The 22,746-nt window shown below is 40.2% G+C and overlaps 1 pseudogene; it reads right to left on the bottom strand.

The window, feature by feature from the left end:
* Window positions 1-21,396: 21,396 nt before the first annotated feature.
* On the bottom strand, window positions 21,397-22,219 carry LOC128116439 (UBX domain-containing protein 8-like; annotated as a pseudogene).
* Between the last annotated feature and the right edge of the window lie 527 nt (window positions 22,220-22,746).

Genomic DNA, 22,746 nt, shown 5'->3' on the forward strand with positions numbered 1-22,746 from the left:
TTTTAAGTTTAAAGCCAAATTTTGTTACAAATTTTACAGGTTCTTTAACCATACCCAATGAATTTAAAAATCCTGAGATTAAGACTGTTTGCACAACAGTCTTAAAACATTTCTTGAGAATAGAGCACAGAGAAATCACAGAGATAAAAGATTTAAGGGTAGAAAGTCATAAAACCTTAGAGATAAGAGACTTTGGGATCATTTTCTTGTGGGGTGGCAGAAATTGATATAATCAGTGAGAATTTGGAAATCAAGTGTGCCAATTTTTGACCCTTGATCTGTACTGAGGCTAAGCTGTTTGAGTTTAGGGAGAGAGAGGGTCACAGTGACAAAATTCTGTTGGAGGGAATTTCTATAAGCTCTATGAGGGAGCTGAAAGAGAGCACACAGTGGTCCAGACAGGCTCAGTCTTAGATAAGCTGCAGGAGGCAATGAGGAGAGAGCTGTTGAGATCAATATAGGATGGGGATGAGAAGCTGGGTGAGAGAGTGTCAGACAGTGAGGTTGAGGCTGAGGAAGAAGGTTAGGTTGAGGAGGCACCTAGGGCAGAACGGAATCTTCTATACAGAAGTTGAAAAGTGTTGGAGCAGAGGACTCTTGTAGATGTAACCAACTGTCTTATTAAATAAGAAACACAGAGAGGATTCAGAGAAAAAAGCCGAGAGATCAGAGCTAAGAGCCTTACCAGCCTGTCGCAGCTAGCCTCTTCAGTCAAGAGACCTCTCTGAAAGAGAGCTACTTCCTGTCTGTTTGTCTTTATATAGACATTCTTTTCTGCCTTCTCATTGGTTGTAAAACCAACCACATGACTGCTTCGTCACTGTCTGTTGTACAGCCCTCCAGGTCTTCTATGGTATTGAGATTAAAGGCGTGTGTCTCCAGTGCTGGCTGTATCCTTGACCACACAGAGATCTACCTAGCTCTGCCTACCAAGTACTGGGATTAAAGGCATGCACCACCACCGCCCAGCTTTTGCTATGGCTCTAATAGCTCTGACCCCCGGGCAACTTTATTTATTAACATACAATTAAAATCACATTTCAGTACAAATAAAATACCACCATACCACCATATTTCCCCTTTTCTATTTTAATAAAAAGAAAAAAGGAAAAAGGTTATAACTAACATAAGAAAAACTATATACAAAAGTACAATAACTATATACAATATATACAAGTAATAAATACCTAAACAATGTCTAGTCCATTTGTATTTGACAAATTCAGAGAAAATAATTCCATTATCTATCCTATTTGGTAAGTCCAAAATGTACCTAATTCACTTTCTATATCCTAACTAGTCTTCAACTATAACTAACTAAACTTCAACTATAACTAACTAATCTTCAACTCCCTCAGAGACCCAAGAAGGAAATAATATTACCTAACAAAAATAAAACAAGAAGTGCGTGCAAGCAACTTCCAAAAAATTGTGAGTTGACAGAAACAGCCAGCTGCCTGGACAGTCACCTGAGGTTTCTCTGCAGTGTTGGGGCATCATCTTCAGCCTATAGGCTTAGTGTATCAGACAGACTCATTTGTGAAGTAGGATGTACACAAGGTCAACAGTTCAACTTCACATTAGGTGAGAGCATTCCATGTACCAGAAACACCTGAATTCCCCTAGTGTCATGTCATGATTCAGGATTTTAAATTCTGGAAATTGTTGATGGTTTTTGAATTCAGCTGTCCATTCTTCTTGGCTATGTGTGTATGTGGCTTCATCTCAGCATCCCGTTCTTCTCCACATCCCTCTATTAAATGCCAGTCTACTAATGAGAGGCGTGAGCTTAGTTACTCTTCAAGAATAACTGTTTCAGCTGCTGTTCCATTGCACATCAGAAGCCATCGGCCCACTGCCTGTTCAGCTGCCTTCGAAGAAAAGGGCACTGTATCTTTTCTGGATTGCAAAGGCCACTTTAGGGATGGTGCCATATTGTCCTTTTGATAAAGCCATAACCACACTTGTATTGGCAAGAATCAGTAGTCCTTTGTTTCGTGTCCTGTCTGTCCTGTTTGTCAGCAGTTGATTAGAGGATACTTTGTTGTCCAGTGGGTAACTTTTGCCACAATGAAAGTTAACTCCATATGCAGTTTCTTCAATGCCCATATTTTCTCTGAAGTAGATTGGTACTGCCAGGAGCCGACATGTCTCACAGTCATAACAAAAAGAAAAAATTTCTAAGTTATTAAAACATTTTAAATGCCATATTCTGTAGATCTCTGAAGGGTTTGAAGATGACCTGTCTATCTAAAATATATCCGCTCAATTTTGAAAACATACCTAATATGACTACAAGTTCTATTGTAATGTCTAACTGCTAACTTTCATTTCTTTATATCCTAATAGTTGGTAATAATAACATTCAAGGATCAGAAAATTGCATTACATTGTTAAATGAACGGTATAAGTACAATTAGAAATATACATATAGCATTTTCTAGCAATATCAATTTCAATATATATATTTTGTATACAATATAAAACAGTCCAATCCAATGAAAAGTATTTAAAACTAGTAATTATCTTTTTCTTTTTTTGTTTTAAACAAGAAGTTTAAATCTAATCTCCTTTGCTTAGCCTTTTTCCTAACCCTTGACAACAACTTGTAACCAAACCCCCTAAACAATGAAAATTATCCCAGACCCAAAACCCATTAAAAAGACCAAAAACCACCCACCCCACACCACCTCTTTGGGAATGTGGGCGTCGTATTCTTAAAATTGCTTCCTGCTGGGTATGGGCAAAGTTATCTTTATCCTGAAAGAAAAATTTTAGGTTAATTGTCAAATTCTAGGAAAGGTAACTATATCCTTCATTATCCAGTCTGTGTATAATGCCAAAGTTCAGGGTTTATCTCAAGTTCTTCTTCAAGTAGTCTTTGAGACTGGATCATCTCAGCTAGCCATCTCAAAATTGATCTATGGTGGTATTTTATTTGTACTGAAAAGTGATTTTAATTGTATGTTAATAAATAAAGTTTCCTGGGGGTCAGAGCTATTAGAGCCATAGCAAGAGCGTGGCGGTGGTGGCGCATGCCTTTAATCCCAGCACTTGGTAGACAGAGCTAGGTAGATCTCTGTGTGTTCAAGGATACAGCCAGCATTGGAGACACATGCCTTTAATCTCAATCCCAACCATAGAAGACCTGGAAGTCTCTACAGACAGGCAGTGACAAGACAGTCATGTGTTTGGGTTTACAACCAATGAGAAGGCAGAACAGAAAGACTATATAAAGACAAACAGACAGGAAGTAGGTCCCTTTCGGAGAGTTCTCTTGGCTGAAGAGGATAGCTGAAGCAGGAAGGGTAAGGATCTTAGCTCTGACCTCTCGGCTTTTTTCTCTGAATCGGCTCTGTGTTTCTTATTTAATAAGACGGTTGGTTACATCTACATTGCTCTGAGCACTTTGTAGTCCAAAGCTGATCTGTAGATGATGTTTGTCAGCTTAATGATATTACTATTGTCCACTTGGAATTGTTGTTGTGGGGCCCCATCTTCTTCCTGGAGACTTCAGTTGATGTTAGGCCTGGCCGTGAATTCCTGTAGAAAACTGATAAGAGACTCGAACACAAAGACATATATATGCAGCTAATTGAAGCCTTTTTTCTTTCTAGAATTAGTTAGAACTCTATATGACCATTTATATCTTAACAAAGTTTAAAATGTATATATATCTATATATATAAATTAATCTTGTAAATTTTGATGTAAAATTTATACTTTAAGAAAAGTTTAAAGAATCAGAATAGAATCAAAGAGTTGAGATTAGTAATAGAATAGTCCCTTAATTAATTTGGCTTTTCTCCTGTTCCATAGCAGAAGATGGCTCTTTTCTTCTGGCATGATACAGGGAGTTTGCATTTTCCTTTTAACAACATGCTTGAGTTTAAAGAAGGAGAGAGCCATTCTCCAACTCCAAAGTCAGCTTTAAATTTTAATTGAACTGGGACTATTAGAAGTTAAATAGTGTTAGATCTTTAGAGAAGAGCAGAAACAAACATTTAGGAAGACATAAAATTTTTTAGATAATATATACCCATATGCCATTTCACTCTGTTTCCTGGGATAGATGATTTGTCCCTTTTCTTCAGTTGTCTCATTTGTCCAGTGTTCTTCAGATTCCTTAACCTTCATTCTCCTAAAAGACAAAAACAAAAACCTTTCCCCAAGACTAATTTTGGGGATGTTCCTTTTTGGTAAGTTATTATCTGATTAAATGAAAAGGCATGTGTTACTGGTATCAGTTAGTTTAAATTGGATGTTCATGCTGGTTGATGAAATATCACCTCCTCCAATTAAGAGGTCTCTCTTGTTCAAATTGAACCTTTATCAATTTTGATGGTACCTATAGTTTATCTTCTCCTGTAGAAACAAAATCAAAACCTCATCCCTAACATAACACATATCCTGGTTTCCATTCTGAGGTCATCACATCCTTAAAGTATATAGGCTGATTTAATTTTGTAGTTTTTTCTATTATCCAATGTCTCTCTGCAGCTGTTGTTCCTTTCTCATTGGCATTAAGAAAATTCAAAGTTAATAGAGCATTATGCAGTCTATTTCTGGGGGTTTTGTTACCCCTTTCTGTTTATTTAGCATATCCTTTAGAGTTCTGTTTGATCTTTCTATAACTGCTTGACCTGTAGGATTATGTGGTATGCCTATAATATGCTTTATATTGTAGTAAGCAAAAAACTGTTTCATTTTAACAGAGACATATCCTGGAGCATGGTCAGTTTTAATTTGTGCAGATATACCCATGATGGTCATAACTTCTAGCAAATGAGTGATTACAGAATCAGCTTTTTCAGAACTCAAAGCAGTTGCCCATTGAAATCCTGAATAAGTATCAATGGTATGGTGTACCTATTTCAATTTTCCAAATTCTGCAAAGTGAAACACGTCCATCTGCCAGATTTCATTCCTCTGAGTACCCTTTGAATTACATCCTGCTGTTAATGGCTTTTGATTGTAGAGGGAACAAGTAGGACATTTCTTTACTATTTCTTTGACTTGTTGCCAGGTTATGGAAAAATCCTTTTTTAAACCTTTACTATTGACATGATGTTTTTTATGAAATTCTGAGGCCTCCAGCACATTTCCTATCAATAATTTATCAATCTCATCATTGCCTTGTGCTAGAGGGCCTGGCAGACCAGTATGGGATCAGATGTGAGTTATATATAAAGGATGACTCCTTTTCCTGATTGTATCTTGTAATTGAATAAATAGTGAAGTTAATTCTGAAGCATCATGGATAAATTCTGCAGTCTCAATATGTAATACTACTCTTTCAGCATATTGAGAGCCAGTTACTATGTTGAGAGGTTCTGAAAAATCCATTAGTACCAACAGAATAGCATACAATTCTGATTTTTGAACTGAATTATAAGGACGTTGAACCACTTTACTTAAATTTTCTGATTTGGAACCTGCCTTTCCTTGTTTGTTGGCATCTGTATAAAATGTACGAACTCCAGATATGGGTTTTTCCTGTACAATTTGAGGCAAGATCCAATCAGCTCTCTTTATAAGATCAATTCTATCGCTTTTGGGATATTTGCTGTTAATTTCTCCTAAAAAATTACTGCAAGCTCTTTGCCAAGGTTCACTTTCTATCCATAATTTTTTAATGTCCTCCTTAGAAATTGTCCGACAATTTCTGCTGGGTCTATTCCTGCTAATTGATGAAGTGTGGGGCGTTTACCCACCACCCCCACAGTTCCCCAGAGTTTTCTTGAGTGAGAGCAGCAGGAAATATTAGATAGAAGGATTTATTGTGGAGAATCTTGCAGAGATAAACAGATAGAAAATAAAGGATAACCTCAAGAGGGCCTGGAACCTTTTCCAACGGGCTCCGACTGTCTCTGCCCCAGGGTTTTTATAGAGACGCCAAGGGGTGAAGCAAAAGACCTCCTCCCCCAACACAGCCAAGTGCAAACCATCTTAGACACCTGCACTCAGGCCTGTGGTCCTAATCATCCTCTATGCGGACCTGCTGTGTAAAGCCACGAGGAATCCGAGAACGGGCTCCCACAATGAAGTCTCAATTTTCCTTTCCAAATCAAGTCAGAGATTTTTTCCACATAAGTTTTTAATTTTTTATTTGGTTTATTTGGTAAAAATATCCATTACAATATAATATCTTCCCTCTGCATTAATATTCCTCTAGGAGAATGCCTAGAAGGTAAAATAACCAAAATGAAATCCAGCTTTGGATCAATACGATCTATGTGCCCTTCATGTACTTTCTTTTCCACCAAGGCCAATTCTTTCTCAGCTTCAGGTGATAATTCTCTTGGGCTATTTAAGTCCTAGTCACCTTCTAAGGTTTTGAACAAATTATGCAGTTCATCATGTTTTAGCCCAACAATAGTTTGTAGATGAGAAATATCTCCAAATAGTCTTTGAAAGTCATTAGGAGTCTGTAGTTGATCTCTCCTAATTTGCACCTTTTGGGGTCTAATTTTTTGTAGCTCTATTTTATATCCTAAATAATTAATAGAATCTCCTCTTGTATCTTTTCAGGAGCAAATTGTAATCCCCAGCAAGGCAAAATTTTCTTTACTTCTTCAAACATTCTTTCTAAAGTATCTGCATTTGAGTCAGCTAGTAAAATATCATCCATATAATGATAAATTATAGATTTAGGAAATTTTTTATGTATCACTTTTAATGTCTGTTGTACAAAATATTGGCACAGAGTTGGGCTTTTCAACATTTCCTGTCGGAGGACTCTCCATTGAAATCTTTTAACCAGTTGAGAATTATTATAAGTAGGCACTGTGAAAGCAAATCTTTCTCTGTCTTTTTCTTGTAAGGGTATTGAAAAGAAAGTCTTTTAAATCAATAACTATGAGAGGCCATCCTTTTGGTAACAGAGTAGGCAAAGGAATTCCAGATTGTAGAGAGCCCATTGGCTGAATTATTTTGTTAATTTCTCTAAGGTCTGTTACCATTCTCCATTTACCAGATTTCTTTTTAATAACAAATGCAGGAGAATTTCAAGGGCTGGTTGATTGCTCAATATGCTGAGCATTTAATTGTTCTTCTACCAGCTCTTCTAAAGCCTGGAGTTGCTCTGTTGTTAAAGGCCATTGCTGAACCCATACAGGCTTGTCTGTTAACCATTTTAAAGTTAGAGTTGTTGGTATCTTTCGAAGATCATCAGTTGTTGTGCCCTGTTCTTGTATGACGTGGATGGCTGGTGACCACTCATTAGAATAATATCTTGTAATATTTCTCTCAGAAACATGTGCTAGTTTATGATTTGTTTCTGAGGTTGGAGGGATGTTAATCTGAGTATTCCATTGTTGCAACAAGTCTCGACCCCACAGGTTCATAGCTATGTTAGCCACATATGGTTTTAATTTTCCTTTCTGTCCTTCTGGACCTATACATTCAAGCCATCTTGCACTCTGTTTCACTTGAGATAATGTCCCAATTCCTAACAGTTGAACGTTTACCTCCTGAAGAGGCCAAGTTGGATGCCAAAATTCTGGTGCAATTATGGTAACATCCGCACCTGTGTCTACCAGACCAGACAACAAAACACCATTTATTTTTATCATTAATTTTGGTCTTTGTTCATTAATAGAAGTTTGCTGAAAAATTTTCTTTATGTTTTCTCGTGAATTTTCTATTCTCTCTGTTTCATCATCCTCACCAGCATGATTTATTCCAATAGGCATTTGGTTATTTAATTGCTCTGAGTAGGGGTTTCCTCTATGACTGCAGGAAAGGTTTGAACTGGATTTGCTATGGGGGCCTTCATGAGGCCCCTCTGGGAGTTTCCTGAAGACTGAGGCAAAGGATTACCTTGCCTGTCCCTTGTTGATCTACATTCTTTGGTCCAATGTTTTCCCTTACCACACCTTCTGCATACTCCAGAAGGAAGGGGCATTCTGTTGCCATTGTTCCTTGAAGAAACATTGTTTCTAGGAATGACCTGTTTACAGTCCCTTTTCAGATGTCCTTGCCTTCCACATCCAAAACATCTAACATTCCTCAAACCTTTTGAAATTGCTTCTCCTACCCACATATCATCATGGTCATGAGTCTCAACATTAACCGTGTCTCTAATCCAATCTTCCAAAGGTACAGATCTTGCCTTTAATGGCCTGATTATTCTTTTGCATGCTGGATTTGCATTCTCAAAGGTCAAAGATTCAATTATTATCTGACTAGCTTCTGAATTTGAGACCATTCTCTTTACTGCTGAAGCTAGTCTTTGTAAAAAATCTGTGAAAGATTCTTTTGGGCCTTGTATAACCTTTGTAAATGACTCAGTTTTTTTTCCTGGTTCCTCAACTCTGTCCCATGCATTCAAGTCTGCCCTTCGACATAGAATTAGGGTTTGGACATCATGTAAACATTGTGTTTGTACTGATGCATATTGGCCTTCGCCAATAAGCTGATCCTGGCAGACTTGTATTCCTTTATCCCTCCATTGTTTTTCTATGTTTTTAGCTTCATCCTTGAGCCAAGTTAGCCACTGAAGCCTTTAATGGGTTCAAGAACAGCCTGTGTCAGCTCCTGCCAGTCCTGTGGTATAATCCTATTATATGTTGACCAAGAGTTTAACATTTGCTTTACATATGGGGAATGCATGCCATAAGATACTATTGCCTCCTTAAACCTTTGTAAATCTAACATTTCAATTGGAGCCCAAATATTTTGTGTAGTCATTTGATTAGGCAACTGATGTACGGTTACTGGATAAATTAAGGGTGACTGTGTGAAAACAGGCTTTCTTTCTGTAACCTTATGATCTAATCTTGAAACAACTTCACTGTTAATTTCTTCTGTCTGAATTTGAATTTCTCTATGATTCATTTTTACAGGTTTAACAAGTTTTTCTAAAACCGTTATCCTGGCACTTAAATTGACTATCCTTTTAAATAGTAAAATGAGGATAAGCATAGTAATAAACTGCATAATTCAATCAACATTTATCTTCTCATATAGTTGTTCAATTGTCAGACTGCTTAAAATTTCAAACAAAGCCCAGTTTTCTTCCAATGTACACATCAAACCCATTTTTTTTAATTTATTTTAATTTATTTTGCAATACAATTCAGTTCTACATATCGGTCACGGATTCCCTTGTTCTCCCCCCTCCCGTCCCCCTCACCTTCCCCCCAACGCCCCCCCCCCCCCATTCCCATCTCCTCCAGGGCAAAGCCTTCCCCACAGACTGAGGTCAACCTGGTAGACTCAGTCCAGGTAGGTCTAGTCCCCTCCTCCCAGGCCGAGCCAAACAATCCTGCATAGGCCCCAGGTTTCAAACAGCCAACTCATGCAATGAGCACAAGATCTGCAAACCCATTTTTTTAATGTGGAAAAATTCTGTTTTAAATAGTTTCCTTTAAAATATCTGATATGTTAAGTGACTTACCAAGTCTGCATAAAACATTAGAAATCCAATGGAATTTCAAAACAGCCACCTGGTGTCCAAGGTGTGAATCCAGAGAGAGAGAGAGAGAGAGAGAGAGAGAGAGAGAGAGAGAGAGAGAGAGAGAGAGAGAGGGAGAGAGCTAGAAAGCATAGCCACAAATTCTGTCTAAAAGCTTAAGTCCAGCCATGTTTTCCCGCTTGAGCTGAGTCAAGGCTTGGCTCTGGCTTCCTTAAGCTCCGACCACGTCTGTTGGATTTACAGGCAGGGGCCCTGTTCGGCAGGGCAGGCCTGAGTTGTTTGTAGCACCGGCTTTAAGGGAGTAGCAACAGCTGCGTGGAACCGCTTGGGGCTACAGTCAGTCCGGCCTGAGACCAAGTCAACCTGGGCCCGAGCTAGGGAGCTGGGCCACCCAGGCGGGAAACCAGACCTGCTGCCAAGCCAAGCCAAGTGGTTTTTTATGGATTCTTGTCACGTTGGGCGCCAAATGTAGATGTAACCACCCGTCTTATTAAATAAGAAACACAGAACCAATGCAAAGAAGAAAGCCAAGAGGTCAGAGCTAAGAGCTAAAACCTTACCCTTCTTCTCGCAGTGGTCCTACCTCTCCGAAAGAGAGCTACTTCCTGTGTTAAAGTCTTTATAAAGACTTTTGGTTCTGCCTTCTCATTGGTTGTAAACCTAACCACATGACTGCCTCATACTGCCTGTCTGTACAGACCTCCAGGTTTTCTATGGTTGGTATTGAGATTAAAGGCATGTGTCTCCAATCCTGGCTGTATCCCTGAACACACAGAGATCTAGCTAGCTCTGCCTACCAAGTGCTGGGATTAAAGGCGTGCACCACCACTGCCTGGTTTTCCTATGGCTTGCTAATAGCTCTGACCCCCGGGCAACTTTATTTATTAACATACAAATAACATTTTAGTACAAAATAAACTATCACCATAGACTCTGGATTCTGGTCAGTCAGGAAGGGGTGGATGGGGAGACATAGAGAACAGGAGAAAAGGTAGATATCCATGTGGGTATAGCCTGCCAGAGGCATAAAAGGCTATAGGAGCCAGAGAAACATGTAGGTGCTTATATTGAGGGCATAGCAGGCCAGAACCCAGAGAGACAAGTGGATGAGAGAGGCAAGTGGGCGTAAAAACAACTACAATCATATAAGTGCGTGAAACAATAAATAAATACAGAGATGAAAATTTTAACACTTCCTTTTTTGCAATTGATAGAATGATATCACAGGAAATCAGATAGAGAACCACAAGTTAAATCTAAATATGTACTGGAAAGAAATAATGAAGGTAAGAAACAAGTAAAATATAAAATGGACAAACAATACAGAAAAATCCATGAATCTGAAAGCTTTTTAAAGGTACCAACCAATAGAGTAACTTGGGACTATTAGGAACAATATTTACAAATATTTTGACAATTTATATAAAATAGACAAATTCCTTGAATGACATGAATCATCCAACTGATCTGAGTCAAATAGCTGCAAATCTTTGGATATGAAATATGCTGACACCCAAATGGCTCTTCTAGTGAATATTATTAAATACAATGACAATACAAAATCCAGGTGAAGACATTAACAGAAAGTAAGGTAACAGACCATGTAGGGGTATATAGTTCAGTGGTTGGGTGCTTGACTGGTATGTGTAAGACCTTTGTCTTCTCTAGCACCACAAAAGTCACGGACTAGTATGTAGCTAGAGTTTTCCTGCCTGGCCCACAGTCAGGACAAATCTCTCTCACCTGCCAGTCCCACAGCCTCTCAGACCCGACCAAGTAAACACAGAGACTTACATTGGTTACAAACTGTATGGCCGTGGCAGGCTTCTTGCTAACTGTTCTTACAGCTTAAATTAATCCATTTCTATAAATCTATACCTTGCCACGTGGCTCGTGGCTTACTGGCATCTTCACATGCTATTTGTCATCGTGGCAGCTGGCAGTGTCTCTGACTCAGCCTTCCACTTCCCAGCTTTATTCTCCTCCTTGTCCCACCTATACTTCCTCCTGCCTGACTACTGGCCAATCAGTGTTTTATTTACTAACCAATCAGAGCAACACATTTGCCATACAGAACATCCCACAGCACTAGTATCCCTTAAGAAGTCATATTAGATACACAAATGCAAATCTCATAATTGTTAACAGAATAGTAGAGAGTGTACCTGAATTGTCCTACTCTGGTTATCAGATGGCTGAATACCCCAACTCTTATCATAGAGCCCACATTCAATGACTGATCGAAGCAGATGCAGACATCCATGGTGGGGTTCCATACCGAGCTCCAGGAATCCAATTGATGAGAGAGAGGAGGGATTCTATGAGCAAGGGACATCGAGATCATGATGGGAAAAATTACAGAGATGACCCAGCCTAACTAGTGGGAACGCATGAACTGTGGACCAATAGCTGAAGAGCCCCCATGAGCCTTCATTCAGTGACTGATGGAAGCAGATGCAGAGATCCAGGTCGGGTGCCAGGCAGAGCTCCAGGAGTCCAATCGATGAGAGAGAGGAGGGATTCTATGAGCAAGGGACATACACAGACGCCCAGCCAAACTAGTGGAAACGCATGAACTGTGGACCAATAGCTGTGGAGCCCCCATGGAACTGGACTAGGCCCTCTGGATAGGCAAGACAATCATTTAGCTTGAACTGTCTGGGGGGAGGGGAGCAGGCAGTGGGATCAGGATCCATCCCTCGTGCATGAGCCAGCTTTTTGGAGCCCAGTGCCTTATGATGGGACACCTTGTGCAGCCTTGGTGCAGGGAGGAGGGGCTTGGACCTGCCTCAACTGAATGTACCAGGATCTGCTGACTCCCCATGGGAGACCTTGCCTTGGAGGAGGTGGGAATGGGGGGAGGATTAGGGGGAAGGCTGGGGGGCCAGAGGAAGGAGGACAGGGGAATCTGTGGTTGGTATGTAAAGTGAATAGAAAATTTAATAAAACAAAACAAAACAAAACCAAGCACTTAGAAAAGAAAGTATGAATAGAGGGAAAATTTTGAGACATAACAAAAGGAATTAACAAAAGTCTCACAGTTAACATCATAATAGTGAAAGGCAGAATACTCTTCCTTATGCTGAGGAACAAAGCTTTGTACTTTCACCATTGCATTCAATAGTCTTCTGGAAATCCTAAATAGTGCATGTGCCAAGAAAGAAATAAAAGTTACATACATTGGGATAAAGAAATTGAACCATCTTTTTTTTTCACAAGTGTCATGCTTGTGTACCTCAAAAATCTTAAGCCACCTGAAAAAAAAGTGAAATTTAAGAATTCACTTAGCAGTCTTATGTGGTGGCATATTTGTGGTCTCAACACTGGGGAGGCTGAGGTAGAAGGATCTCAAATTTGAGTCAAGCCTAATTCCAGGATGTCCTGGGCTATGTAGCAATACTTTACCTAAAAAAAAATCAGGGCTAGAAAGATGGCTTATTTGAGAAAGTGCTTGCTATGCAAGTATGAGAACCTGAGTTTGAATCCCCGAAACCCATGTAAAAAGCCAAGCATGCCTAATGTTGGAGAAATGGAAACAAAATGATCCTGGGGCTTGTTGCCAGCTAGTCTAAGTGAATCAGTCAATTCCAGGTTCAAATGAGAGACTATCCCTCACAAAAATAGGGTGGAGGGTGATTTCTTGCCTCTGTATACACATACATCTGCACATACACAAACATATACACCACAACAAATGGGAAAAGAAAAAAATCATTACTCACAATGGCATCCCCCAAATATGAATTACTCAGAGAAGCACTTTAAAATGTAAAACTTTTATACTTAAAAACTAAAAACTGTCAAGAAGAAAATCTAAAGAAGACTTACATTAATGGAGAAATACAACATGAGCATAGATTGGAAGACCCACTACTAAAGTGTCCATTCTCATCACATTATTTATATAAATAAACGCAAGCTCCCAAATCTTGACTATATAAAGTATAGAAATTAAGAGGCCAATTCCAAAATGGGCATAGAGATGCAAAGGGTCTAGAATAGGTAAACCAAATTTGAAAAAGAAGAATAAAAGTTGGAAGGCAAAAAATGGCTAAAAGAGTGTGTAGATGAAATAGAAAGCTGCTGGGAAGGTAGACTGATGTGGCCATATTGGAAAAGAGTTTATCAGTTACTAATAAAGTTAAAATCACACTTACCATATGACCAACAATTCTTCTTTCATCATTTACCCAAGAGGACTAAAAAATATGCCTCCACAAAGACTTGTATGTGATATTTCTTATCAGCTTTATTAATAACAATCACAATTTGAAAACAGCCCAAAGACAATTTACCACAGGTAAATGTCAATGGACACAGAGATGGGTACAAATGCATAAAGACATTGCCACAGACACTCACACAGCTCAGTCTCACTCTGTAAATAATGCTGTGTCTCCCTCACCATGACAGCAATGTGCTATTTCCTCTCTCCATCTCAGGAATTCACCTCTACAAGTGTTCATATGGGGTTCTTATCCATTGCCCTCTTCACCACTCTGGTGCCCTGTGAGCAGTTGGGTATTAAACCATCTTTCAAGGGAAGGCAGAAGAAGGAGAGCCTGCTTCGTTTCTTCTACCCAAACCAAGGGAGTCCTCTTTTACTTTTGTTTCTATCATCTATCTATCTATCATCTATCTATCTATCTATCTATCTATCTATCTATCTATCTATCTATCTATCTATCATCTATCTATCTATGTCTATCTATGTATTTTCTTATTATTTTTTACTTTTACAAGACAGTTCCCTTTTACTTTCCCTCTGGAAAAACTGATGTGACTTTAGGGAGCACAGGGGCTGCATAATAATTTACAGAAATACTCTTGGGGGGGATTATACAACTAATGAACTACACAGAATGGGAACCTTAGAAAATGAGAACCAAGATGCCAGAAAGTACAGTGTGGGTGAGCTACATCCCAGGTGATCACTGAGGGGCTGTACTGAAAAGAAAACTAAAAGTAGTAGTAGTTTGTTTTAAAAGACCATCTAAGATTCAAACATCTGGCATCCAACTAGTGGGGCATGAATTCATGAAAAAGCTGCTTGCCTGTGGCCTTGTAGGCCCTGGCTCAGGTCCGAGTTGCATGCAGCTATAGTCTTCACCCAATGTGGGCCTGAGTCCCTAACCCCTGGCTAAGTTTTTTGTTGTAGCCTCTCATTTGTCCAGTGTTCTTCAGATTCCTTAGCCTTTATTCTTCCGAAAGACAAAAACAAAAACAAAAACAAAAACCCTCCCCCAAGCCTAACTTTGGGGAGGTTCCATTTTGGCAAGTTATATCTGATTAAATGAAAAGTATTATTTGAAGATTAGATAGTTATAGTCTTCCTTGTTAACAAATTCAGAACAGAAACTAAAGAGGTATAATGTTTATAAGTTTGGAAGACATCAAAAGATAGTTTTTGGTTGGTAATAAAAGTTAGGATAGAAAGTGAACTAGATACATTTTAGACTCACCAAGATAGGATAGATAATGGAATTTTTTTCTCTGAATTTGTCAAATGCAAATGGACTAGACACAGTTGATGTATTTATTGTCTGCATATATATTATATATAGTTATTGTATTTATTGTGTATAGTTTTTCTTATATTAGTTATAACTTTTTTATTTTAGACAAAAAAGGAGAAATGTGGTGATATTTTGTTTGTGCACCCCAATAAAGCTTGCCTGGAGAACAGAGGAAAAAGCCAAGCACTATATTAATCATAGAGGTCAGGCAGTAGTAGCACACACCTTTAATCCGAGGATTCAGGAGGCAGAGAACCATCCAGATTTCTTTGAGTTCAAGGCCACACTGGGAACAGAGCCAGGTGTGGTGGCATATGTTTTTAATCCCAGCACTAGTTTGATAGACCCCAGACCTAGGGTACTACCTTCTCAGGTGGGCGCCCCAAGAACCCAGACTCCGGTCCAGTTGATGCAACAGCAAGAGGTTTATTGTTGCGGCTGTACAGTCGGGCTAACTCAGCTCCAGAGAGCAAGAGTCACATCCTACTGCAGCCACATAGGTGCTTTTAAAGGAAAAACCCACAAAAACCATAAGATACAATTCCCATACAATTTCGTTTCACAAGATCATGGTCTGATCACAGAGTGGGTACAGTCACGTCCACGTGTACATTCTTCCCGAAACCTCAAGGGGGGGTATCAGGGCGGGAGTGGAGTTTACACAAAGGTCACAGTGGTCCTTCCTGGAACACTTGCAATTATCCCAGTCACAGCTGAGCGCATCTCTTAACAGAGATCTCTTTACATTGTTATGTTGTGGCAGGGGTGGTTGAATAATGGCTGAGTCAGGTTGCCCTTGGAACTAGTTTTCTTTTTAGTTCCTTATTCTCCTGGGACTTGGGGGGGGGGTGTAAGCCTGAAGGGTTAGGGTCTTTCAAGTTAACCATAGAGGTCTGGAGGTCTGTACAGACAGACAGGAAATGATAGAGCTGGGCAGAAAGAGGAAGTAATGTAGCTGGTCAGAGAGAGGAAGTAAGATGGCAGGGCACAGAAAGGTATACAGGTGTGAGTATACAGGAAGTAGCTCTCTCTTGAGGCTGAGGAGTTGGTAAGGTGAGGTTGGCTGTGGTTTGTTCTATTCCTCTGATCTCTCAGTTTTCATTCCAATACCTGGCTCTGGATTTTTTTATTAATAAGACCCTTTAGCAATCTGTCTTACATCTGACACCCCAACATTTGTGGCATGAATTCACAAAAAAAGCCACTTGCCTGTGGCCTTGCAGGCCCCTGGCTCAGTCCAGTCTATTTGGTGTTCTGTAAGCTTCTTGTATCTTCATAGGCATGTCCTACTTTAGGTTGGGACATTTTCTTCTATGATTTTGTTGAATATATTTTCTGTGTCTTTGAGCTGGAATTCTTCTATCCCTATTGTTCTTATTTTTTGTCTTTTCATGGTGTCCCAGATTTCCTGGATGTTTTGTGTTAAGAAGTTGTTGGATTTAACATTTTCTTTGACCAATGAATCTATTTCCTGTATCGTATCTTCAACACCTGAGATTATCTCTTCCATCTCTTGTATTCTGTTGGTTATGTTTGCATCTGTAGTCCCTGTTCCTTTACCCAGATTTTCCATTTCCAGAATTCCCTTGGTTTGTGTTTTCTTTATTGCCTCTATTTCAGTTTCAAGTCTTGAACTGTTTCCTTCACCTGTTTGATTGTTTTTTTTTCTTGGTTTTCTTGGCTTTCTTTAAGGAATTCATTGATTTCTTCTAATTTTTTGTTTGTTTGTTTCCTTGATTTCTTTAAGGGAATTTTTCATTTCATCTTTAAGGGCCTCTACCATCTTCATAGTTATTTTAAAGGTTGTTTTCTTCTGCTTCATCTGTGTTGGGATGTTCAGGTCTTGCTGTTGTAGGATCACTAGGTTCTGGTGGTGCCATATTGCTCTTTATGTTGTTGAATGTATTTTTACACTGCCATTTACCCATCTGGGTTTGGGATAGTTATAGGTACAGGTGTTGCTTCTTGTGATGTCTTTGTTGGATGGATCTTTTGGTCCTTTATTGTCTGTTTCTTTTATTGTCTTTTGGCCTGAATGGCCAAGGGTTCTGATGATTGGCTGGATGTCATGTCAAGTAGGGTTGTCTCAGCTGAGGTTTGTGGAGGTTTGGGTGCCTAGATCCAGCTTATCTTCCAGTTCTTCTGGCTAATGTGGGCTTTATTTTTGCCTATGGGGTCTGTTCTTCCAACCAGTATAGGTTTTGCCTGTGCCTGCTCTTCTAATTGGTGCAGGTGGTGTTTGTGCCTCTAGGGGCTGCTAATATTGCAGGGGATGTTTGGCCATGGGGAGGATGATGGTTTCATTGGGTTTGGGTGGCAGAGTGGGTCTTGTAGGTTATGTAGTCCAATCAATGGATGGTAGAAGTGTTGGAGTGTCCTGCCTGAAGGACTCTTACCTGCTGGTGGGATGCTGGGTCTGAGATGGGAGGGGGAGGGGCACAGGTTGTGCCTTGGGGCATAGGGCCTAGAAATTGGGGCAGTTTAGCTGGGAGACCAGTCACTTACCTCTTCTTCCAATTGGTACAGATGGTGCTTGTGCCTCTAGGTGTTGCTGATGTTTTGGGGGATGGTTGACCAGGGGGAGGATGTTGAGTTCAGTGGGTTTGGACAGTGGAGTGGGTCTTGTAGGTTACATAGTCCAATGGGTGTTGGCAGTGTTGGAGCACCTTGCCCACAGGACTCTTACCTGCTAGGTTGGCTATTGGGGCTGAGATGGGGGGAGGAGCATGGGATGTGCTCTGGGTCTTAAGGTGTAGGGATTGGGGCAGTTTAATGGGGAAGTCACTCACTAGCGGCTCTTCTTCCAATTGGTGCAGGTGGTGCTTATGTCTCTAGGGACTGATGATTTTTCAGGGGATGGCTGGCCAGGGGGAGGATGATGGGTTCAGTAGGTTTTGGTTGTGGAGTGGGTCTTGTAGGTTACAGAGTCCAATGGGTGGCAGCAGTGGTGGATCCACCCGCCTGCAGGACCCTTACCTCCTGGCGGACTCTTGGGGCTGGGAGTACAGGTTTTTAGAGTATGTCCTTATGATTCTCTGAATTCCTCCGTGTCTGTTTTTATGTCCCCCCTTTCATTTATAAATTTGTTACTTTGTATATTCTCTCTCTGAATTTTAGTTAATTTGGATAAGGGTCTGTCAATCTTACTGATTCTTTTCAAACAATACAACTCTTTGTTTCATTGATTCTTTGTATTCTTTTTTGTTTGTTTCTATTTTATTGATTTCAGCCCTGAGTTTGATTATTTCTTGCCATCTACTCCTTTTGGATATGATTTCTTCTTTTTGTTCTAGAGCTTTCAGGTATGCTGTTAAGTTGCTAGCATGAGATCTCTCCAATTTTTTTTTTAATGTAGGCACGTAGTGCTATGAACTTAGCACTGCTTTTATTGTGTTTCTTAAGTTTGGATATGTTGTGTATTCATTTTTATGAATTCTAGATAGTTTTTAATTTTGTTCTGTATTTCTGTCTTGACCCAGTTTTCATTCAGTAGAGAGTTTTCAGTTTCCATGAGTTTGTAAGCTTTCTGTTGTTTCTGTTATTGTTGGTATTCAGCTTTAATCCATGGTGGTCTGATAGGATGCAGGGAGCTAATTCAGTTTTCTTGTGTCTGTTGAGACTTGCTTTGTGACTTGCTTTGTGGTAAATTTTGGAGAAAGTTCCATGAGGTACAGAGAAGAAGGTATATTCTTTTGTGTTTGGGCGAAATGTTCTGTAAATATCCATTAGGTACATTTGGTTTATAACATTTGTTAGCTCCAGCATTTCTATGTTTAGTTTTTTGTCTGAATGACATGTCTACTGGTGAGAGTGGGGTATTGAAGTGTCCCACTATCAGTGTTTGAGGGTCAATATGAGATTTAAACTATAGCAGTATTTATTTTACAAAAGTGGGTGCCTTTGTGCTTGGGACATAGATGCTAAGAATTACAATGTCCTCTTGGTAGATTTTTCCTTTGAGGACTATGTAGTGTCCTTTGCTATCTTTTCTGATTACTTTTGATTTGAAGTCTATTTTGCCAAACATTAAAATGGCTACACCAGTTTGTTTCTTAGGTCCATTTGCTTGGAATATTTTTTTTCAATTCTTTACTCTGAAGTAATGTCTATCCTTGATGTTGAGGTATGTTTCTTGGATGTAGCAGAAGGATAGATTCTGTTTTCACATGCATTCTGTTAGTCTCTGTCTTTTTATTGGGTAATTGAGATTGTTGATGTTGATAGATATCAGTGACCAGTGATTTTTGATTCCTGTTATTTTGTTGTTGTTGTTGTTGGTGGTGGTTGTAATGGTGGTGAAAGGACAAAAACAAAGAAAGGGGTTACCTTTGGTGGACCTGCCAAGGTATGCCCCTAAGAGAACATGCTATGTGCAACAGAGTTAGTGCAAGAGGTTTATTGGGGGACAGGGAGAGTGAAAGAATGATTGGGGACATGAGAAAGGCAGTCAGACAGATAGACAGACAGGAAAGTAAGAGGAGCAAGATCAAGAGAGGGGGCTGTGATGGAAGGGCACTTTTAAGGGATGCCTATGTTGTATAGATGATGGTGAAAAGGCACCAGGAGGCACCTAGAGGAGGTGGCCAAGGCAGGCTGGTGGCTGTGGCAGGAACTAACATTCCTCCCTTTTGTTTATTATAAAAAAGTGAGGAAATAGGAAGTGGTAGCTGGTGAGGTTGGAATGGGGGCACTATGCTCTCTAGACTGTTGTTTGGGGCCATCAGCACCTTTGGGGACCCCAGAAAGCTGGGATGCTGACCAAGTCCTGGGAGAGCTGTTTCATTCACTGTCCAGGCTTTGTGGGATATTCTGACACTAGGAAACTGCAGGGCTAGTTAAAGCAGTCTGTGAGGTTGTACCACCTATGGGTAGCCATTTTGAAGCTGTCCAGAATGCAGATTTTGAGGGGACACCTGGACCTGGCAGGATGCAGGCAGAAGAAATGTTAAGGAGTTTAAGGGGGAAACATTTTTCTTAGGTCTTGGTGATTAAGGGAGGGAAGTCCTAAAATCAGGGGGTAAAGGGGGAGATCACACCCTCAGGAACAGGCAGCAGGTGGGGAAACTTAATCTGTTGATTGACAGTACTTATCTGGAGTCCATTTGACCTGTGCGAGATAGATCCAAGTCAACTCTCTGGAGCTTACAAGAATTTTGAGTTTACAAAAAGAGATAAGTTTTAGACACATTAGCATCCCCACTGTTTGTAATCTGTACTGAAATCCACATTGTAGAAAAGGCAGTAGATTCATGCTAACATTCCTCCCTTTGGTTTATTATCAAAGATGAGAAAATAGGAGGGGGGATGGTGAGGCAGGGATGGGGGTTTCATGCTCTTTAGACTGTTTCCTATTGTCTAGGGGTATAGACATTTTGGGGTGTTGTTGGTTCTCACCATCAAAGTATATTTGGTAGTCATTCTTCTCCAGCTCTGTGGCTAATGGTTGGTAGTCCTTTAACAATAGCTGATTGTTTGATTAGAGAATTTTGAATTTGTTATTGGAGGAACATAGATGAGAAATTGATAAAGTAGGGTGTAATTAGTAGAGACAGGAAAATGAGAAGGAGAGGAGTCAGGAAGGGAAGTATCCAATCAGACATTTACACTGACCTGCCCCTGGAGACCAAATGATAACAGCAGGACGCAGAAGCAGCAGCAGCAGCAGCAGCAGCCAAGATGTGACACTGTGATTACTGCCACCACTGAGTCACACATTGTCCCTATGCACATGCACTATAGTCCCTTATTAAAACAAGTGCCTTCTCTCCTGCCCTCTCTTCCTTCCACCCTTGCTCAGAGGCTGCCTCTGAAGCCCTCCTATATAAGCCTCTCACGTGAGCCCTGTTGCACCATGTTGTTGCACGAATCCTAAATGGTCTTATGATAAAAACCTAGAGCCAGATATCAGGGTGAAAGTTGAAAGATCAGAGAAGTAGAGCAAGCCACCTCTTAAATCACCAACTCCTCAGCCTGCCAGAGCCTGAAAAAGCCTGAGTTCCTGTCTCCTCCCACCTTATATTCCCTTCTCTGCCCAGCCATATCACTTTCTGTCTCAACCTTCCTAGTGCTGGGATTAAAGGCATGTGACTCTCAAGTACTGGGAGTAAAGGTGTGTGCCACTACTGCCTGGCTGTTTCTCTTTTAGACTGGATTAATCCTGTGTAGCCCAGTGTGGCCTTGAACTCACAGAGATCCAGATAGATTAAAAGCATGTGCCATGATGCCCGTTTGAGACCTGATATCAGATGTCTGTCGTACTATATCCTTTTTACCTTGTTCTCATTTTCGTACATTGTAAGGTGACATAGTCCACAAACCACTACATACAAAGCAGTCCTCTTCCATTGTATGTAGGTATGCTCCTATGAACAAGAGGAGCTCAACATACAGCATGGCTTTAATGTGAACACTGTCCTGTGAGGTCACATGTAATGACTTCAAGAACAGGTAGTTCTGACTTCTTTACTGGCTGCTCTGTTCTTTCTCTTCCACATTAAGTACAGTATCCACAGTTGTTCCTATGTCCTCCAGTGACAATCCTCCCTCCACTTCCAGAAGCCTTCTGGGAAAGAAAGTGGAAAGACTATACAGGGATTTGCAGTACCCAATTTTCATCATCCAGTCAAATAAGACCTGTGAATTTCAAGACTTGAAAAATCTCCTCAAAACACTTCCACTTGGGCATTGAAGGACAACAGCAACTGCATCTTCATCTGTGTCTGATGGTTCTTCAGGTAAATCAGGAATCTCCTTCTTGGTGGGCTGTTGAGCAGGTGGTGAGATTTCAGTTAATTGCTTGGGCAAGTTCCATCTTCTTACTGCTTCTCTGTTTGTTGTTTCAAAAGACACCTGACTCAAATTTTCAAGTACCAAATCTTCATCTCACTCAAGTTTGTGGCCAGTAGTTAATTCCAGGTTTCACCCATCATTTGATAAAAGTGTTCTTCTAGTTTTTTCAATTTCATTTTCTGCTGAGGTTTTAAAACATTCTGTATCTATCTGCTGGCCTGCTAACTCTGGGCCTCCTGTTGCTTTTCCCTCACCAGTCTTTGTCTTTTCTCATTCTTTTTTTCTTCTTTCAGATGAACTTGGAAAGGTTTAAAGGAATTAAACAGGAAGTGGCCACAGAAATGACTAATGCTAGCAGGGCAAACAGCAGGAATATCGGGCTACTCAGCAAAATGAGATCTTTAATCTTGAGACTCGGGATCCCATGCCAGAGCTCCAGACACAAGAGAGGGAGATCAGAGAACAATAAAATGCCATTGATGCCACAGGACGCCATGGCACGAAGGACCTGCCCAGTGAGTCTTGTTAGTTAACTTTTTTAGGTATACAAAGATATATTTCAATTAGATAGATAATCTTCAAACACTTCAAAGACCTACAGAATATGGCATTTAAAATGTTTTAAAAACTTACATTTTTTTTGGACAGTAAGACATGTCTGCTCTTGGCAGCAGCAGCAATTACTTCAAAGAGGATAATGGGCATCAAAGAAACTCATTATGGAGTTTGCTTTCTTTGTGGCAAAAATAGCCACTGGGCAAAAAAAGTTCCCTTGCCTTGACTGCTTGACAGGATGCTGTATAAACTGGACATGCAGGACCCATAGGAAGATGACCACTGAACTTTGCAAGGCAAGATGGTCCTTCAGGTTCCTGCTTCATGGAAGAAACTGCTAGACTGCTGCGGGCTGCAGGAATATATCATAAGAACTCAGCTGGTTATGACAAAGTCACTACCTGGAGAGATCAAGGATTTCCTCCGTACAATTTGGAAGCCAAATTCCAAGGAGTTTTTGGTGTTACT

This window comes from Peromyscus californicus, unplaced genomic scaffold, assembly GCF_007827085.1.
Source record: "Peromyscus californicus insignis strain IS unplaced genomic scaffold, ASM782708v3 Scaffold_10__1_contigs__length_136768540, whole genome shotgun sequence".
NCBI lineage: Eukaryota > Metazoa > Chordata > Mammalia > Rodentia > Cricetidae > Peromyscus > Peromyscus californicus.